Source organism: Cebus imitator, unplaced genomic scaffold (assembly GCF_001604975.1).
Source record: "Cebus imitator isolate Cc_AM_T3 unplaced genomic scaffold, Cebus_imitator-1.0 Scaffold680, whole genome shotgun sequence".
NCBI lineage: Eukaryota > Metazoa > Chordata > Mammalia > Primates > Cebidae > Cebus > Cebus imitator.
The window spans coordinates 673,977-694,930 of record NW_016107995.1 but is presented as its reverse complement, the minus strand read 5'-3'; the positions used below and the strand labels follow the sequence as shown (position 1 = coordinate 694,930).

General features: G+C 47.1%; 1 long non-coding RNA gene across 1 annotated transcript in view; it reads right to left on the bottom strand.

Moving 5' to 3' along the window:
- The window catches only part of LOC119469496, a 68,733-nt gene that overhangs the window by 10,679 nt on the left and 37,100 nt on the right, over positions 1-20,954 (bottom strand). The window contains exon 2 of the long non-coding RNA XR_005198319.1: positions 11,151-11,391. This is a non-coding gene — a long non-coding RNA (uncharacterized LOC119469496). The remainder of the gene's footprint in view (positions 1-11,150; positions 11,392-20,954) is intronic.

Sequence of the window (20,954 nt, the reverse complement as noted above, 5' to 3'; positions counted from 1 at the left end):
CAGCCTGGCCAACATGGCAAAATCTCTTTTCTACTAAAAGCACAAAAATGAGCCAGGCATAGTGGTGTGCGCCTGTCATCCCAGCTACTCAGAAGGCTGAGGCAGGGGGATTGCTTGAACCCAGGAGGCGGAGGATGCAGTAATCCAAGATCACGCCACTGCACTCTGGCCTGGGCAACAAGAGGGAGACTCTATCTCAAAAAAAAAAAAAAAAATCTAAAACTCCTCATCTCTCCGGTTTACCAATGAAAACCTCTGCTTTCCATGACTCCAGTTTCCTCTAGCACCTTCTCAAATGTTCTGAAACTCTTTTTATCCACTATAACATCAGAAAGAACAAATTGACCTTGCCTTCCTCCATCCCCTGATCCTTTCACAAAAACAAGGCAGTGCTAGGGAAGCGCAAGAGACTGAGCTGTGGGACGAAGGCAGCCTTCGCTCCTGTGCAGCCAACGAGACTGCGGGTGTTGGGGCAGAGACAGGGCCAGGCGGGCAACGCAGTGATCCTACGGCAGGAGGGTTTGCCTTGTGCTGTGTGAGACCGGGATGGGGAGACAGGGCTGTAAGAGTCAGCCCCACCTGATTTGGATTCAGTCCATGTGAAAATGAAGAGTATCAAGAATTCTGCATCACGCTATCTAACAGGGAGGGAGGAACTTCCCTCGATAGAGCCTTACCCTAGTGAAGAGGTGAGAAAGGCTTTCAAGACAGCACACGGAAACCCTAAGCGTGCTCCGAACAGACTCCACAGCCTTCCCTGAAACTCCAACAGTATTTCACACACCCTACCGAATCTATAAGTCACTGAGAAACACAGTTTTAATAGGCAGCCAATTTCCACAAATTTCCTAGGAAAACTCACAGATATTTAAAAAGGAATACCCTTGGCTATAAATGCAAACTAATTAAAACAAAACCTTCAGCTCTTAGAGCAAAAGGTATTCTCTTGGCTTTAGCAGCTGCTGCGGTCTGAATGCTGGCGTACCCCCCAAAATTCACATGCTGGAATCTAATACCCAACGTGATAGTATTAAGAGGTGGGGACTCCAGAAGTGATTAAGTTATGGACTCTCAGGAATAGGATTGGTGCCCTTATAAAAGAGGTTCAAGTGAGATCCCTCCCGCTTCAAGCAGATGAAGACACAGCAAGAGAGCGACGTCTATGAAGCGGAGCACAGCCCTCCCCAGACACCATGTGCACTGGAACCTTGATCTTGGACCTGCCAGCCTCCACAACTGTGAGCAAGACATTTCTGTTGTTTACCTATCATCCACCCTAAGGTATTTTATTATAGCAGGCTGAACGAATGAAGACATCACCTAAACAACCAGATTATGGAAGCAATCTTCTAAGAAAATGGTCTAAGCATTTACAGGTTAAAAAACAAATGGCCCCAATCACAAAACTTCTTTTAGGGAAAGGCTCTGAAGGCAACGGCTTCATAATAATAAATCCTGACATCTCAAATAAATACAAGGTCAAAGAGCTGATTTGAACCTTATGAGAATATAGTTGTATACAGGAAAAAAAGAAACTCCCCCAGTTAATGACCATCACTAAATAACAAACGTTAAGACACATAAGCCAACTTTACATAACTCTTTATAAATGCTATTTTAGATGGAATGCAAATAAGCAGATTTAGGTCATTTACGTATTTTATAAAAAACAAATATGTTGCAATAAGCTTTACTACTTTTGAAAGTACAGAGTATTAGTGAAAGCCAGAAAATGACAGTAACATTGAACACTGAGTTTCAAGGTAAAATCCCGAGCTGTGCAGCTGCGTCTCAGCACAGAACCACGCTGGATTCTGAGTGCGGATCGCAGCAGTGAAGTGAAGACGGCCAGGGGACACCGGGCAGAGATGGAGGAGAGGGCAGTCAGGGCTGAGGGAGACAGGAAGCCTGGGGTCCAGCAAGAACAAAGCCGCTATGAGGTGGCCGGGCTCAGGGCCCTCGCACACAACCAAGAACCCGCAGGCCCAGCACCGTCTAGGAGGGAAAGGCGCCTGTGCTATCCGGGGACTCCCAAAGGCCTGGCCTGTGCCCTTCGATCTCCGCATCGCCTGTGCCCTTCGATCTCCGCATCGCCTGTGCCCTTCGATCTCCTCATCACCTGTGCCCAGCTCCTTGTGAGGCAGAATTTATCTTTTCTATTTCTATTTGTTTTCCTAAAAAGGGGGAAAGGAGAGAGAAGCAAACATGAAAATAATGCCCCGAGGCTGAAAGGCCGGCACGCCCAGCGTCTCACTGATCAGGTGGCTGAAAGCAAACGAGTTTAAAAACTCAAGGCCCCATATGGATATGCCTCCGTGGATTTTTGTCTTATTTTGATTTCTTAAAATTAACTGTAATTTTCATTACAATTTTCCCCAAAGTGACCATTTTTTGCCATGTTCTCATGAAATCAGCAAAGAGAAGGATGCTAAGTGGCCACAACATGACAGTTTCGGCCCAAACCTCAGAGTTTGCTTGATAATGCCAATCGCCCAGTCACTCCTTCAGTTCCACCGTTCCAAGGAATGGCTAACAGCTCAGAGAAAGTTCACAAAAACACAGAGGACAGGTAAAGTTCCCTGACAGCAAAGCCAATGCTCGCTGAAACCCACTGTGACCCAAAGCCTACATTGCACGTCAGGGCCCCGGCTGGCAGGGCCGCAACGCAGGAGGCCCCCATCCCTCCTCTGCGCTCCTCGCAGGGCTGTCTCAGCCTCAGCCCCTTTCAGGGGGCAGCCTCCCTTGGCCTTCACATCCCTCAGGGGGCTTTCGTGCCCGGTCCATCCCTCTCGTGGCATGAACCACACTGGACCAGGGTGCCTGCTGCCCTGCCTGCCCTGGCCAGGGAGCTCACACAAGCAGGGGGGCACAATGCCTCCCAGGTCCCAGGCACCCAGCGTTCTGCCGCAGAGAGGCGTGCACTCCCGGAAGGCAGATGACCCATTCTAGCGGTGCCAGATCGGCCTCTGACACACTGCCCAGCAGCCTCAGCTACCTAAGCTCTTGACAGCAGTCACACTGGTTTCCTCAGCTACAAAACAGAAACAATGTGCCCAGCTCACAGCACAGGCTATATGCAAGCACCAATGAAGTGGTGGCAGAGCAAAACTCAGAACAAACCTGCTGCTCATTTCATTCTCTTAAACACGCAGTGGGGTTCACTTGGAGCAAGCAAGTCATCAAGGCTGATGCATTATTATTATGAGTTCTGAACACCTATGGTCAAATAGAGCCAGATATTTGATGGCAGTAGATCCGCCTCCCACAGCCCAGCACCAGGAGGCAGCCACACATCTGCACACCTGTCCACGTGTGACCTGCCCCCACCGCTGGTGCCTCAATCACAGCCTTTCTGTTCCCCGCCAAGCTGTGCTCAATGGTTTCTAATGATTCTCGCACCAAGTTTTCCATGTCAAATACATACCGGGAGTTCATTCTTAAATTTCAATATCATTAATCATCCAACATTCAGCATCTCAGAACTCAGAGATTTGCATTTCTACAATAGTGGCTTTGAAAAAGGGACACAAATGCAAATGTTCCACAAACTGTGTAAGAATTTTCAGAGAATTGCCAAAACAAACCATCAATGCTCCATTGACAGTGAATTTTCTGAGCTCTTCATAATGACTGCGTACTCATGATTTTTAAAAGACAAAACACAATTTGAGGATCAAAAAAAAAAAAAGTAGGTTGAAAAATAAGTCCTTATGTCTACATGATTTCCAGAACAAACCTTGACTGATTAAGATCCCAGATAATGATGGCATGGAGAATCCAGGCTAGCGACAATCTGAGAGCTGCAGACGCCCCAAGCCGGGCGGCTGGGAGGATGCAGGCGGAGCTGTGCGTCAGAAAACGTACGCAAGTATTTTTGAAACTGTTCCTTTAGAAAGCGGAAGCAAGCAGTACATGGGGATGAAAAGCATTCTCCACCCCAACATCAGCCTGAAACACTATGGCATTTCCGCTGTCCTTCTCTACAATCTCCAGCTCACGCGGGACTCGCCTACTCTCCCTTGTTCTCGGGCTCAATCTCGCTCCCTCCTACCCAGAACCCCCAGCTCTGTCCATTGCAGAGGCCATGAAGAAGTTGTTCTCCGGCTGGCAGCAGGCATGCTCTCAGGCGCTGACTCCTTGTCCGAGCACCCCTGGACTCCTGCCAGCTGGCTGTACCCGCTGCCTGTATGCCCCCTCGTCCTGGGAGCCCTCCTGGGCCTCCCCCAAAGCCACTCTCAGCTCCTAGACTTTCTCATCGCCTCCTGCCACCTTCTTCCTGAGGAAGGGCCATACTCAGAATCTGCAACCCACCTGTCACCAGAAGCTCAGAATCAATGTCTTGGGTTAACTGCAGGTCTTCACAATTCCTTTGCTGCCCCATAAAACTTGGTAGTATTCCTGGCCGGGTATAGTGGCTCATATCTGTAATCCAGCACTTTGGGAGGCTGCAGGACTCCTTGAGTCCAGGAGTTGGGGACCAGCCTGGACAACGTGGTGAGACCCTGTCTCTATAAACAATTTTAAAAATTAGCTGGGCATGGTGGCATGCACCTGCGGTCCCAGCTACTCAGGAGGCTGAGGTGGGAGGACCACTGAAGCCCAGGAAGCTGAGGTTGCAGTACCTACTACCACACTCCAGCCTGGGCAAAAGCAAGACCCTGTCTAACACACACACACCCTCACACACACACATACACCCTAACACATACATGCCCACCCATTTAACAAATGCACACACGTGCACACCCTAACACACACACCCTAACACACACACATACACCCTAACACACATACCCACCCGTTTAACAAACGCACACACATGCACACCCCAACACACACACATACCCTAACACATACACACACACCCGTCTAACCAACACACAGACATGCACACTCTAACACACACACCCTAACACACACACACACCCTAACATGTACACACACACAAGTGTAACAACTGCACAAACATGCACACCCTAACACATACAGACACACCCTACCACACACCCTGTCTAAAACAACACTCACCTTGTCTAAAACACATACACACTCTAAGATATACCCTAAAACACACAACACTCTCGCCTTGTCTAAAATACACACACCCTCACACACACACTCATCCTGTCTAAAACACACACACCCTAACACACAAACACCCTGTCTAAAACACATGCACTCACGTCTCACACACACTCACCCTTACATACATATACCCTAACACATACACATACACACCCTGTCTAAAACACACACACCCTAACACACACACACACACACACGCCCTAACACACACACTGTGTCTAAAACACACACACATACTGTCTAAATCACACACCCATACCCTGTCTAACAGACACACACAGTCTAAAACACACACACACCTTGTCTAACACACACACTCTAACATACACACACACCACACTCTAACACACACCCTGGCTAACACACACACCCTAACACACACACCGTACCCTAAAACATACACACCCTAACACACTACACCATGTCTAAAACACACACCCTGTTTAACACACACAACCTGTCTCACACACATACACCCTAACACACATACCCACCCGTTTAACAAACGCACACTAAAACACACACCTTAGCACACACATACCCTAACACACACACACACACACACACACTCTAACACAAACACACCCTGTCTAAAACACATATATATACATACCCTGTCGACACACACACACATACCCTGTCTAAAAGTCTCACACACAACCTAACATACACATCCTGTCTAAAACAAACACACACACCCTGTCTAAAACACATGCACATGCACCCTAACACACATTGTGTCTAAAAGACATGCACCGTAACACACACACCCTACCACACACACACTCTCTAACACACATGAACACACACAAACACAGCAGTATTCCTGAAACATACAACCATTGCAGAGTGTTATTTATATCCCATAAAAATGCTTTTTTCTGAGATTTCTGTACTAAAATATAACAATATTGGCAGCCACACTGGTTAAAATAAACAGATTCAAGATCAAATAAAGTTAGAACAGAGCATGAAGACTGGAAGCCACCACAGAAAGAGAGCCTTCTCCCTGGACTCACAGGATTAACACTGGTCAGTGATTTGAAGAAATCGGATGACCATGAACTCATTCAGCACCAACTTATTGTTGACATCGACATTTTCAGTGCTTTTATGTGGATGGGGTATTTCAGACTAAACAGAATATTAAGAAATCATGGCCCAAATTAAAACACTGATCTTAAATTACACATTTCCCACAAAATCATTTTGTTTGTTTTTTTTTTTTTTTTTTTTTAGGGGGTCTTTCTCTTTTGGCCTGTTTACAGTGCAGTGGCGTGATCTTGGCTCACTGCAACCTTGTCTCCCTGCAACCTCCGCCTCCTGGGTTCAAGCAATTCCCCTGCCTCAGCCTCCCGAGTAACTGGGACTACAGGCATGCACCACCACGCCTGGCTAGTTTTTGTATTTTTAGTAGAGACGGGTTTCACTATGTTGACCAGGCTGGTCTCGAACTCGTGACCTCAAATGATCTGCCCGCCTCAGCCTCCCAAAGTGCTGGGATTACAGGCGTGAGCCACCGTGTTAGGCCACTTATTTTGTTTTGAAGTAAACACTATCCGTACCTCTCACCAAGATTCCGGGAGCAAGAGGATGCTCAAGGTACCCGCCACTGCCTGCTCAACCGGCTTCCTATCGGGAGCACATCCGTCCAGGTGACCACAGACCCGTCCCAGTGAATCCACTGCGGGGCTCCTTGACACTGGGAATATTTCTGGGCAAGACTTTCTCTAGGCATGAACGTTCCAGAAGAAAAGGTAAACTACACTGGAGGGACAGGGCAGTATGAAATGGGTGGCCAAGTGACAATAACTGCCTTTCCTGCTGCCAGTCAAGTCACCAGCAACCTAGGCAACTCAACCATAAGGAAAGACAAGGACAGTCAGTTACTGGAAGACGGAAAGGGAACGGGAGGAAAAGAGGGGCCTTGGCTAGTCCTGCCAGAAGGCGCCTGTGGGCTTCCCGTCACACTCTGGGATTCATGCCAGGGACTCGGCCTCAAGGCAGGGGAGCTCTGTGCCCCTACGAAACGCATCCCCACAGGGAGGGTGCAGAGGGCTGGCCGGGAAAGGGGTGTGAGGCTCCAGGGCCTCCTTTCAAAGGAGCTCTTCCAGGCTAAGTCAATCCAGGCTCTTTCCTCAGGCTGCTCACATCATTAGAAATCGTTATTTAGAGCAATAAAATCCCAACAGTTCAGCAGCTTTGACGTCAGAGAGTCAGGGCCTGGCTCTGGCAAAGTTCAGCGGGAATGGCAATAAAACCGTAACACGGAGCTCACCCAGCAGCGGAGGCGAAAGCAGAGGACTTTCACACCACACGGGGAGAGGAAATTGTACGCATCGCATTCATCGCATTCATCCACGGGGCCCCTCAGGAGGGCAAAGCCAAGTCACTCTACAAATGTGAGAGGGGGCCCATGGGCAGCTGGACTCCCCAGCCCAGCCTGCCCAGGGAGTAAGGTGGCATCACAGGCACCCACACCAGGCCACACAGAAGCAGAGCCCCACACCAGGTGGACGGGCAGGGTGAGCCAGGCAGGCAAAAATGAGTCGGGTGGGCAGGGCAATGGACGGGGCCAGCCAGCAGAGGACAGCATGAGAGACGCATGGAGGGAGGGGAGGTACGGCCAGACAGGGCCCGGGCACCGCGTTGCCTGATGATGGCCAGGCAGCCCAGGACCCGGCTCCTTAGCTCCAGGAAAAGAGACGTTGGTTCCATGGCTGTGCTCCAACACACCTAGAAATTTCCCGCTCAAGACAGCAGACTGAATCCTTGAGTATTAATGATTTCTCTTCCTCCCCAAACCCACTAAAATGTTGAAAGATAAGACTGTGAAAGCACTTCCAGCAATGCCTGGCAGTGGACAGGCAGGTGCATCCACTGATGAGAAACTTGGAGGAACTTCCTGAAACCAGAGCTCCCTGGGGATGGAGCTGCTGGGGGAGCCAGAGTGGGAGTGGGCCTCGCCTGGGAGCAAGAACACACATCCGGGTGAGTCCGGTGCCCAGCCTGAGACGGGGGCAGAGGCTGCTGGGCCGCTGACCAGTGTGTGTGTGTGGTGGCACGCGCATACTGAGCACAAGGGGTCCTGCCGCCCAAGGGTCTTCTGGGGGAAAGGGCAGACACCTCAGGGAGAGATGATGGTGGACAGGGCAGAGGAGGCAGCCAGCAGACCTCAGGCCCCAGGCAAATCACCCTAGCTGCGCCATCCCTGAAGATGGAGAGCAGAGAATGGGCTGGGCCGAGGCGCAGCTCTGCCCTCACCGGCGCAGCCTGTCTTCAGCCTCCGACCCACTGAGACACAGAATGGAGAGGTTACAGGTAGCAACGAGGCGTGCACAACCTAACTCACGGGGGCAGGACAGGCCGGGCAGGACAGGCCGGCGAGCTGGCGATCAAACTGAGCCACAGCAGCTGAAATTCCCACAGAAAAGGCCAAACCCAGTGCCCTGCTGCTCCCAGCGCTGAGCCTCAAAGAACACAGCCTGAAAAGATTAGAGACGAGCGGATGGAGAAATATTTGTTAGCCAAAGAAACCAAGGGCAGAAATACCTCGGGAAACACAATAAGCTCTTGGTCAAAGAAGCATTAAACAAAGAGAAATATACTGTATGTATTTTGATAACAGACCTGATCTACCAAAAGAATAGTCATTAATTTTAAGCATTGAAAAAAAAAAACTGAACTATATAAAGCAAAAAATGGTTATTAATACAAAAAGAATATTCCAAAACTATAATTACAGTAGAAAAATTCATTTTCCAAGAAAGCGAGCAGACAGAAAAGAGAAAGTAAAGCCATACTGTTTTAAATAACTCAATTGAGTTAATATATAAATAAAATAACATATAAAGAAAGCATACATATTCTTCTGGATATAAATAAAATACTCATAAATAAGAGAACCTTTTTTTTGAGACGGAGTCTCGCTCTGTCGCCAGGCTGAAGTGCAGTGGTGTGATCTCGGCTCACTACAACCTCCGCCTCCCGGGTTCAAGTGATTCTCCTGCCTCAGCCTCCTGAGTAGCTGGGACTACAGGCGCATGCCACCACGCCCACCACACCCAGCTAATTTTTGTTTTTTTAGTAGAGAATGGGGTTTCACCATACTGGCCAGGATGGTCTCGATCTCCTGACCTCGTGATCTGCCTGCCTCGGCCTCCCAAAGTCCTGGGATTCAGAAGTGAGCCACTGCACCCAGCCAAGAACTTTAAATACAATATTGATATATACATATAGACTTCTTTAGACTAAAAAAGAATCATAAGAGCATACTTTCTCTACAAATGCCTGCATAGCATGTACAAACTATGATTATGGATATACCAAGTCATACAAAAATATGCACCCCCATTTAAATAGTCATGTGAATGCAAACAATAATTTTCGCCTAGCACACTGACGAAAATGAAACAGACTGAACCCATCCAGTGCTGGTACAGCACAAACGCAAACTATGCATCCTTACACTGGAATTAGGCAGCGCCGTTGGAACGAGGCTTCTGGAGCAGTCTGACAGTAAACCCAATGATATTTTAAGGGCATGGGCCCACTGACCCAGCTTCCACTTCCTGGAATTTGTCTAGTAGCGATATTTATAGAAGCATATGGAATATATGTATAATAATTGTTTGATGCCAATTTGGAACTGGTATAAATACTGTTACATCCACATAAATATCCATTCGCAACGTATCAAAAAGAACAAGTTATATTTACACATATACTGATGCTTCTAATACATCAAAACAGACAGAAAGTAAACATAGAGCCCTGCAGGTGGGATCAGACTCTGTTAAAATGCTCACACACTACACTATGTGTATATGCAGGAGGAAGCCACACTCTCACCCCACAGTAGCAGGTGCAGGAGGAGAGAGCCGCCCAGTCACTGTCTCCTTAGACACTTCCATGCACAGTGCTCAACTCCATCTTGGATGATCAATGATCATAAACCATTTCCTTATATCAGTCAATACATACACAATTTAACTCAATAAAACTTTCGTATCTAAAAAAACCTGTAATCCTGCCCTCTGGAATTTTCAGACAAAGCTGATTTCACCCAAGGAAAGATGTAGGTAAGCATTCCGGGAGATCTCAAAGGGAGCGCCAAACCCTGAGCCTCTGGCTCTGCTCTAAGGACCTGGACCCAGAGCCAAGGCGCACAGAGCCTCAGATGCCTGTCCAAGCATCTGTCCAGTGGCCAACGCCTTCTCTCTCATGTGGACACTAGACAGAAGCTGACAGCTAAGTGCCCATGAAGGCCACGGTGCACTGGAAGTGGCAGGAGGCCGGGCAGCATGCGAGTGACTCTCAAGGAGGCTGACACTCAGGCAGGTCGGTGCCAGGGCTCTGTGTTTCATTACAGTGCAGCTCGGTGACTTCCCAAGGATCCAAAGTGTGGCGTCCTCAGTGGATGCACCCATGACATGCTTCTGAAGCTCAGAGCAGGACAGGCTTGGTTCCCCATCCTGTGGGTCCCCCACCTGCCAGCTCTGTGACCTCAGGCAAGTGACTTCTTCCCTCCAGGCCTGAGATGATCTGGGGCTGCTGTGAAGACTGAGCTGCTTAGTGCAACCCCTCAGATAAGCACTCGGACCCCGGGAGCAACTGCGGCCATCATCTGAGTGGGAATATGTGCTTCCTCCCAGACCCAGACGCCCAGTCGGAGGAGCACTCCCACCCCTCACACAACGCTTTATACAAAACAGACACTGGGCCAGAGGTCGCCGCTCCAAATCACAACCTGACCTTTCATCATCACCCTTGCCAAAAGCAGGTCTCTTCTCCTGGCATCAACAAGACTTGTGCGCCACTCAAGGCGGCCTGCAAACCAGGGCAGCAGACTGGGTTCAAATCCTCCCGGGTTTTATTGTTCTTCTTTCATCAAGAAAAAGAACAAACCATCCAGTTTGTACTTGGTGCTGTCAAAAACCAACAGTGACCACTATCGTGAAAAACTGAAGTCCCGACTCCAGTAAGCAAGGTGTAGTCACAAGAAATTCTACTTCGGGAAAAGAACGCCCAGCTGTGTGCCCAGAGAAGACAGGACCGGGCCTTACCTGGATGGCTTTGGGAGCTCATTGCTAGCAACGTCCACTCCTTTAAGTGATTCGAAATGGCTCAAAATTTCCACGCAAACGATAGCTCCAGCGAGCTCCAAACTCCCACCAACACATACAAGTGCCGGAACGGCGAGGGCTGGGTCACAGACGTTCACGCGCCGAGCCTCGCCAGCCAGGTCTCATGAGCCAGGTAACCCACAAGGAGAGCAGAGGCGTCCACTGGCTTCCGCAGGTGAACCTGCAAGATTAGGAGACAAGAGACTAGAGTTACAACATAGAAGTTCTGACCTGGAAAACTGTATCTAACAAGAGAAACAATGACTTCCCTTTTTTTTTTTTTTTTTTTTCCTGAGACAGAGTCTTACTCTGTCGCCCAAGCTGGAGTGCACTGGTACAATCTTGGCTCACTGCAACCTCCACCAACCCCCAACCCTAGGTTCAAGCAATTCTCCTGCCTCAGCCTCCCGAGTAGCTGGGGTCACAGGTGCGTGCCATCAGGCCCAGCTAGTTTTTGTATGTTTAGTAGAGATGGGGCTTCACCATGTTGGCCAGGCTGGTCTCGAACTCCTGACCTCAAGTAATCTGCCCACCTCAGCCTCCCACAGTGCTGGGATTGCAGGTATGAGTCACCACGCCCCATCAACTTCCTTCTTTATTCTTGTTCTGACCAAGGACTGACAGAACAGTTCATATGGAATCATTTCTACAAATATGAGCAGTTGGGATTTTGTTGGTAAATCACAATGTCTCTGGAGAGCAGGCTGCTCAGCCTTAGCACCACCGGGACTTGGGTTTGGGCATGCAGTTGCTGGGGTGTGGGGCTGTCCTACGCATTCTATTCACCAGGACCCCGGGCCTCCACACGCCACATGCCAGTAGCAACCGCCAAGTCAAGACAACCGAAAATGTCTCCAGGGACTGCCGCAGGTCCTCTGGAGGACAGTATCATCCCCTGGTCCAAAATCTCTGATCTAGAAACACCTTCCTTACCCCTTCCAGAAGTTTCCCCAACATTTGGCTTTTGAAAAGAAGCAGATTATCTTCCAACTAATGTAAATTTATTCTAAGTTATATTAGCTTATGAAATAAATATGAAATAAAATGTTTTAAAAGAAAAATCACTTTTGGCGCACTGCCACCATGGAATGTCATTACGCACACCTGCATCAGCTTCGATCTATACACATCTGGATTCACAATGTCTGCGTAATCACAGAATTTAATTCTAAAGTCCGCTCTCCTCGTGTAACATGACATCTGAAATAGTCCCCTCATGTTTCCGTCTTCGTAATCACCACTTTCTCAGGTTTTCTTTTTCATGTTTTGCTTATAAAAGTAAGACATGCTCATCACAGGCAAGTATTTAGAAAGTCATCCATGATGCCGTCACACAGAGACAAGTCCTCAGGAACATTCTGACATGCTTCCGTGCCACTGCTTTTCTTTGCCTTTTGCCCATACACACCTCTAGCAATACAGTTGTCTATCATGTTCTCTGTGCTGATGTTACAGCCAGGCATTTTCCAATGGCACTGACGACACCTGGTAAGCTTCGTTCTGAAGGGCTGTTTCCTACCCCAAGTGTGATAGACAGCTGCCCCGCCCCCGCTTTCAGAAGCTTCTGATGAGCCTGCTGCTCCCGGGAAATGCCAGGCCAAAGAGCAATACGTGGCGCTCGCTGAGCTCGTCAAGTTCTTTCCAAGACCTGCCTCTTCAAAGGATCGGTCGGTACACAGAGGAACCCAACAGAGACAAGACTCAGAACTCCTACCACCGAAAGTTCCTGACTAATCCCAGTTCAAGTGCTTTCAGAAGCTTCTGTGTTCATCTCTTTCTTTAAAAGTGTGACAAATTCCTTTTCTTAATTTCATTAATCTAGAATTTTTTTTTTTAACCAATTGCTTATAACCAAAGAACTCTAACCAATGCTTCATGTAAAGAATCACCCTGCCCACAAAGCTGGCTATCTAGATGCTTTCCAATTTTATGTTCATTGTATCTACAACTCTGATGAATATCTTCATGACTGTTGTTCTGTATCTGGTTATCTCCTTAGAAATGACAGTGACTTATCTGTCTTCGGGGTCAGAATGTTTACTCATCCCTTGGTCAAAAAGAGAGATTTTCTTGAAGGGAATGTAGATGGCATATTTTACAAACCCTCACAAATCTCAGATGACAGTATCCTTCACACAAAAAAACACATCTTGGCTGGGTATAAAAATCTTAGATCACAAACATGCCCCCTTCAAACTCTTTGGATGTTGTTCCCCCCTCAACATTGTAGAGAAGTTTAAGTCCAGCTCAACTATAGCTCCTTTCCGGGTAAAACTCATGATGTTGTGGTTCTTGTCATTTTCTTCTGCCTGGAATCTACTAACATTTTTTTCTTGAATCTTAAAATTTAAAAACATTGTCAGAAGATAAATAAGTAAGAGTCTTTTGCTCAAAACATGATCCTTTCAACAAATATAGGTCTTCTTTCTGCTCAGGAAAATACTCTTCAATTATGTCATTGATTATTATTTTTGTTAAACTTGCTCTGGCTTCTTCAGAGATTCCTATGCTATTTGGCTGGAGTCTCCCCATCAGATCTGGCCTCTTTCACCGCTGACACATCTGTTGTTTATTGTGCATTCCCAGGCAGCCTCTCAAGTATGTTCTTCACTTCACTGCTGCTATTTTCCACAATATCCATTTTATTCTTTATGGCTTCAAATACAGATTTTAACTAAGCCATGAACTCTTTGTTCTCAACCACTTCCCTTTACCACTAACCCCATCAACCTCTCACTCGGCCTAGGCCCTCTTTATGCAAGACCTTCTGCCTCTCCTTGTTGACCCAGGTTTTCTTTTAGCCAAAACCTTTTGAAAATATTTTTTCCTGATTCAATTTCATTTTCAGAGGTATCTTCTTCTGCATTTCAGGATATTTCCCTCCTCCCCACATTCTGGGATAGCTTTTTTTGGACAGGTCCAAAGGTGAGATTTATTTCTGTTTATGTGCCCTCAAATAGGAATAGCTCTAGTCCAGACGTACGGGTGGCTAAGAGGCCACGTGTGTCACTCCTACCCTGTTCTGTGCCCACTTTAATACTGGTCAATTATGCATTTCAAAGCTACAATTCTGGCAAGCTGACATGCACGGTTCCTAGCCAAATGTCCAATGTCCAGCAGGGTTTCACCTAACACAGCACTGATGGCTAGAGACAGATTATTCTCCCAACTGCAGATTCAGTAAACAGAAATGTTCTGGAAGAACCTCACGTTCCTGCAAAACCATATACTAAAAACACCAGGACTTATCTAAAAAAAAAAAAAAAAAAAAAAAGGTGGAGTGGACTATTCAAAACTATGCTATTTCATCACCAAGGTATTACAAAAATCAGTAATAACTCTTAAGAAAAACACTATATAGTTGTTTTAAAAATATATACATATTATAACCCTAAAAATGAAAAGTCCAGAAAACACAGAAATGTACCTTTTAAAAAGGTGACAACAGTTTGATGGAAATGTAAAAGGAAGAATTAAAGCATCTAAAACAATCAGGGACAACTAAACCTGACTATATCAGTGACCATATCAAACTATCTGAACACCCCATTTAAAGGGCAGGGGTTGTCAGACTGTATGAAAAAGCAAGACTCCACTTTGCCGGAGTGTCAAGAGGAATCTTGTGAGGTGGGACTAAGAAGCGTTTGGGAAGAGGAGGCTATTGTTTTATAAATGAGCAATCAATCCTTCCCAAGCATTACACACCTAGCCATGTGCTACCTACAAGGAATCTACCTTAAGTTATAGTTAAAATATAGAAATAGATTAAGAGATGGACAAATGTGTATCATATAAACACTCATCAAAAGAAAGCTGTAATGGTTATATTTACATCAAAGTAAATTATAAAGAAAGAATATTACCAGCAATACAGTAAGGCCACTTCATAATGAAAAAGGGGTCAGTTGATCAAGTGGACATGACAGTCCTAAACATTTGTGCACCTGACAGCAGAGCTTCATACTTGAAGGAGGCAGGGTACGTAGGTATTTACTCACACCTCGGTATTTCCATACAAGATTACATTCCAACAATCATGAGTCTACACTGAGACCTCAGATCTCAACATCACGAGGTGTAAAATAATAATAAAATATAAAATACAAGCATAAGAAGAAAGGGACAAATCTACAATTATAGCTGGGAATTTTCACACCCTGCTCTTAGTAAATGTCAGAACAAGTAGACAGAAAATAAGTAAGAACAGAGAAGACTTGACCACCACCACCCAACCTGACCAAAATGACGTTCATGGAACCCTCCATAAACAACGGCTGAATACACATTATTCACATTCTTTTTACACACGCACAGGACATTTACCAAGACTGAACATCTTCTGGACCACAAAACCAGTCTCAAATTTAAAAGGACACAAGTCAAGTCATAAAAAGTATGTTCTCCAACAAAACTGAAATTCAGTTAGAAAGCAGTAACAGAAAGCTGAAAATCCGAATTATCTGCAAAGGAAATAACACATCATGAAATGAATAAAAATGGAAATACAACATATAAAAATCTGCAGTATTCAGGAGAAATGTAAGCACCAAATGCCTGTGTTAGAAAAGAAGGCGTCCATTCAATGACCTTTGGTTTCACCTTAAAAAATCAGAAAAAGAACAAATTAAACTCAAAATAAGCAGAAAGACAGTAACAGAAGAAATCACTGTAATAGAAAAATCAATGAAACTAAAAGCTGACTCTTTGAGACTATAAAGTTGATAAGCCTCTAGCCGAGCTGATAAAGATAAATAAAGAGAGAAGACAGTGATTAGTAACACCAAGAATGAGAGAGGGGCCCAGGCGTGGTGGCTCCCGCCTGTAATCACAGCACTTTGGGAGGCCAAGGTAGGGGACTGCTTGAGCTCAGGAGGTCGAGACCAGCCCGGGCAACATGGTGAAACCCCGTCTCTACAACAAATATGAAAAAACATAGCCAGGCGTGGTGGTGCACGCCTGTAGTCCCAGCTACTCAGGAGGCTGAGATGGGAGCATCACTTGAGCCCAGGAGGTCAAGGCTGCAGTGAGCTGAGATCACACCACTGTACCCCAGCCCAGGTGACAGAGTGAGACTGTGTCTCAAAAAAAAGAATTGAAAGTGGGAATTAACTACAGAGTACACAAATATTAAAAGGACAGTGGGTAATATTATGAATAACTTTATGCTAATAAATTTGACAACTTAGATGAAATAAACAAGTGCCTTGAAAAACCCAAACTACCAAAGCTCACTCGAGAGAGAAACACAACATCAACACACGTCTCTGTGGGCCTGGATTCATCAGGGGAGCCAGACTGTGACGCTCACTGTCACAATGCTTGCCTGCTGGTGACATCCAAATCGCCTCCTTTTTCTTATTTGTTACTTAGAATTTGTTACTGCAAGGATGAGTTTTCACGGCTGCACCTTTCCAGTGGCTCAGTAATCCACTTCCGTTAGTGTGGGCTCACAGACAGTTACTTTACCCTCCGTGTCATTAATCCAATACACTCACCATTTGTGCTGCTGCTAACGCGCCAGCCCTCGGGAACTCCCGCAGGCCAGCTCCTACGTTTTTCTGACAAGCCCCCATTCCCGTCTTTTTTGGAGCATTTGCTTACTTTCTGATTTTACGAGATGTCCCTGTCACAGCCCCGGAATCAACGGCTTCTCCAAGGAACCCTAGTTCCTTTTTGGGAGGACTGTGTTCAACACCCCAATCTGCTGCTCGATGTGCCCACGGCTGCGGGGCGACAGAGCGCACAGGGCCCTCTCAGCAGGCAGCGTGCGTAGGGGTTCACTCACGCCTCGGGGTTTCCGCACCAGCTTACACTTGAACAACCTTGAGTCTATACTGAGACCCTGGTCCCCACATCACAAGGTGTGCTTCAGTTTCCCCCTTTCCTTGTTTTCATTAACTATCTGACGGTGGGAAACCTGGTTCCTATTATCTACAATATCTTTTCCCATTTGCTTAATTCTGATACACACATAAAGTACTTTCAGAATTGCTAACCTCTACACATGAGAAACACATTCACAAGACTACCACATTACACACGGTTGTCCTCCTCCTCAGCCTTCCATATCCAGGCAAGAAGCTGGCTTCCAAAGTTACTCAGGTGAGTGCATTTGTACTAGAGTCAAATTCCTTGGTTAGAATATGTATTTCATTTTGGATTCCCCCACATACTAGTGGGTTTTAATTGTTTGTTTATTGTTTGGGTATGTAAAGAGTAAAGTGTACAAATATTTTAAGTTAAAAAGAAGTGTTCATATTGATATTTGCAATTTAAATTTAAGATTTTACAAGTTTTGACACAAATTTCTCTTTTTAAAAAAGCTTTTCTATTATGAAAACTTGAAACATATACAAAGTAAAGAGACTTGTGTAGCAGCCCACGGCACCCAGCTTCAACCACGGTCAACACCTTGGCCGTCACGCTTCATCGGTACCTCCTTCCACCTACACGGAAATGCCCAAAAGTCAGCTGCACAATGTTGAAAATGGGGATACCCATGTAGCCCTATTACTTACTATATGAGTTTTTTCTTACTTTTCAATGCATAGCCAAGCTAATGAGAAATACTTTTGACATAACGTATCCAGAATCCAGCTGTACCATAAGCAAGGGGGCTTTTTGGAATCTCGTGTCCTGTGTGTGAGAGAAGCAGAAGCCCCCGGAAGGTTTCTGAGCAGTACAGAGGGTCTGGGGTAGGGTCTAGGACAGGCTGAGCTTGGGTGAGGACCCCTTCCCTGCACTGGCAGGTGGGGGCTCAGCCCACTAAGGAGGGCTTGGGGAACATTCCCTTCCACTCGGGCACACACTCAGCCTCCGGGTCTCCTTTTCAGTCAGAAATGATCATTGCCTGGTGCCTGTGGTGAAGGCTCACTGAGAGCCAGGTCACCAGGGCCCACAGCCTCCTGGGAGACAGCCGGTGGGAGCTGGGATTTAGACAAGCAGAAGCCTGAGGGGAGTCTGCAAATGAGTGGGTCTGACATTAGGAGGCAACGAAGCCACTTCCAGAATCTGCTGGGCAGAACAGCAACGCCCACAGTCTACAAACCCTTCTTTCTGGAAACAGCCGAGGACACAGAGCGCTTGAGCCAAAGGAAGTGAGAATTCAGGTTCCGCTGCGCAGGCAGTCTAGACCCAACGTGCACCTGTCAGGAGTTCATGGTTGCAAGCAACAGAAATGGACTCTGGATAACCTAGGCAAACAGGGGAAGCTCCTGGAAGGGGACGGGGTAGCTGGCAAAGCACCTGAAGGGACCCAGGGACAGGAAGTCACGGAGAGTCCTTTCAGAACACTGTCCTGCCACACCTGATGGGCTGCGCTGAGCCACGCCCCTTAACTGGGGAGGCCAGGACACCCTGACAGGCAGCTCCACAAGGTGAGTCCAATGGGCACGAGGGTCATTCCTTGAAGGAAAACTAAAGTATCGTTACCAGAGGTGGAAACAGGACCAGGCAGACAGATGCCACAGACAGCCGCAAGGGGACCTGGAGACCCCAGCCCCTGTGTCACAAGATGGGGAGACTGAGTCGGCAGCCATGATGCTCAGTTGGGCTAAAAAAGTAGCTCCGATAGCCACAGACAGGGCCATCAGGGTCTGCCCAGGCGCCCCACCTTCCTGCCACAGGACTCCAAGCTGTTCTGGCCCCAGCTGCGTCTGCTGGGGCCCATGTGCTGGCTTGCCTGATGAGCTCCTGACCCCGTGCCAGCTGCAGTTCCACTGAGAGCAAACAGGACGTGTCACACCCCCATACCCTGGCTTCGGAAAGTGCTAGGCAGGGAGCGGGACACCTGAGCTTCACCTGGCCCCGGCACGGCCACAGCGGGCTCGCTCACCCTGGACCAGTCCCTGACCACCCTGAGCCTGACTCTCTTCTCCCCACAGAAGTACTGGGTCAGGGTTCACCCACGCCCCTGGTGTGCTGCAGAAAGGCTCCAGGGCCAATGGTGTTTCAGAAGCGGAAGCTCTCCGCACGGCTTAGAGGCTGCAGGTGAGCACCTGTCTCTCCTCCTCCACACCCTCATGCCCCCTCCCAGGGGCTGCTCCTCACCCCCCCGGACGCTCACTCCTCTTTCTGGCCCTTCCAAGCTCTTTTCTTTTTCTGTTATCTTATTCCATTTTGACATTAAGTAGTTGTTTATTTTTCGTTATCTGTCGGCCCCTCTGCCTGCGCCTGGCTGGAATGTGACCTCTTGTGGAATCCCTGGCATAAGGCACACAGTAGGCACACAACAAAAATGTGAATGGAAGGAAAGTTTCTAAGGTCTTCCTGGATTTGCCTCAGAAACTACCTCAAAGAGGGCTGAGGTTGAAAGCAAATTGCAAAAGAAACCATTTTCTGCCTTTGGGGGGCTATAGTTAAGTTTTAAGGATCTGATGTCAAAAAAATTCCAGAAATTCACAAGTTTGTGGTACTTTAAGCCCCAGGACTCCCAACGCTTCCCGGAGCCAGCAGAGGCTGCAATAAGAAATCCAGTCACAGACGATGCAGGGAACTGCTGTGAGCCCTCAGAATATCTGGAAAAAATTCACAAATCTTCATGAAGATCATGGGCAGAGAAAAGAAAAACTGCCCAAGGAGTTAAGAACAAACAATTCCACAGCTGAAAACGAAATGAAACCCCTCCTAAAGAAAGCAGTGCCATCTCAAGCCCACAAGGAAAGCAAAGCCTTCTCCACTAAATACGGGATGACAGGCGCCAGGAAGCCGCCTTCCAGGCCTAGCCTCGGGCCTCCTCTTTCCCTCAATTCCGTCGCCTTCCCCTTAGGGGTGTGTCTCTCAACAACCCAAGGCGACACTCACAACAGAAAAATATACTAGAAATTAAATGGTTTATTTAATACAACTCAAGCACGACCGAGTTCTTTCTTTCTTGATGTATGTGTCTAACGACACTTTACCAGCCAGACTAGAGGACGGCGATGATCACTCTTCTAAGAAAACACACGGAAAGCACATGCTGCTAAGATCTCAAGAGCCCTTTGTTTCTGAAGGACAGAGACTGCACATCCCTAACTAAAATGCATCCTCATGAATGACAGGCAGATGTGGCACATACTGCAACTTTCAAACACAATGGGTTTTATGACTGTATTTTCCCCTGACTTACCAGATACACCCAAAGCCCACATTTGGGTGAGCCACAGAGTCTGTGATTGTCATTTACGAGACAGGCATGGTCACTCTGCTAAGTGGGCAGTTGCTGACACTGAGCATATATTTACATGAAGATCTCTCTTTATTTTCATTTCTGCTCCACACAGAATAAAGGAAACGAAGTGCATCACTCAGGCTTAAGTATGGGTTAGTATTTCCTTCAACAAACACTTGAAATCTAAAGTGACCTATGGTTCCTCCCTCCTGCAGCTTGGAAATTTTGAAACTTTAGTTGACTTAATTTCATGGAATAAGCCATAAACCTTCCAAAGAGCTAAAGTCTTAGAGGCTATAAATCCATCAGAGAACATTCTTCTAAAAAATCTTACCAAGCTACCACAAAGAAATGTGACTGCACGCAGAGGGCTAGTTTTGTCCCTTACCACGGACCCCCCCACCCCATTCTGTGGGCAGTGACGATGGCTCCAAGCACCCACGATAGCCTTAGCCTGTCATGCTCGTGGAGGAATGGCAAGTGCTAATGAAACCAAAGAGAGAACCAGAATTGCAGGAAGGAGGGAAGCCTGACCAAATAGAGAACCAGAATTGCAGGAAGGAGGGAAGCCTGACCAAAGAGAGAACCAGAGT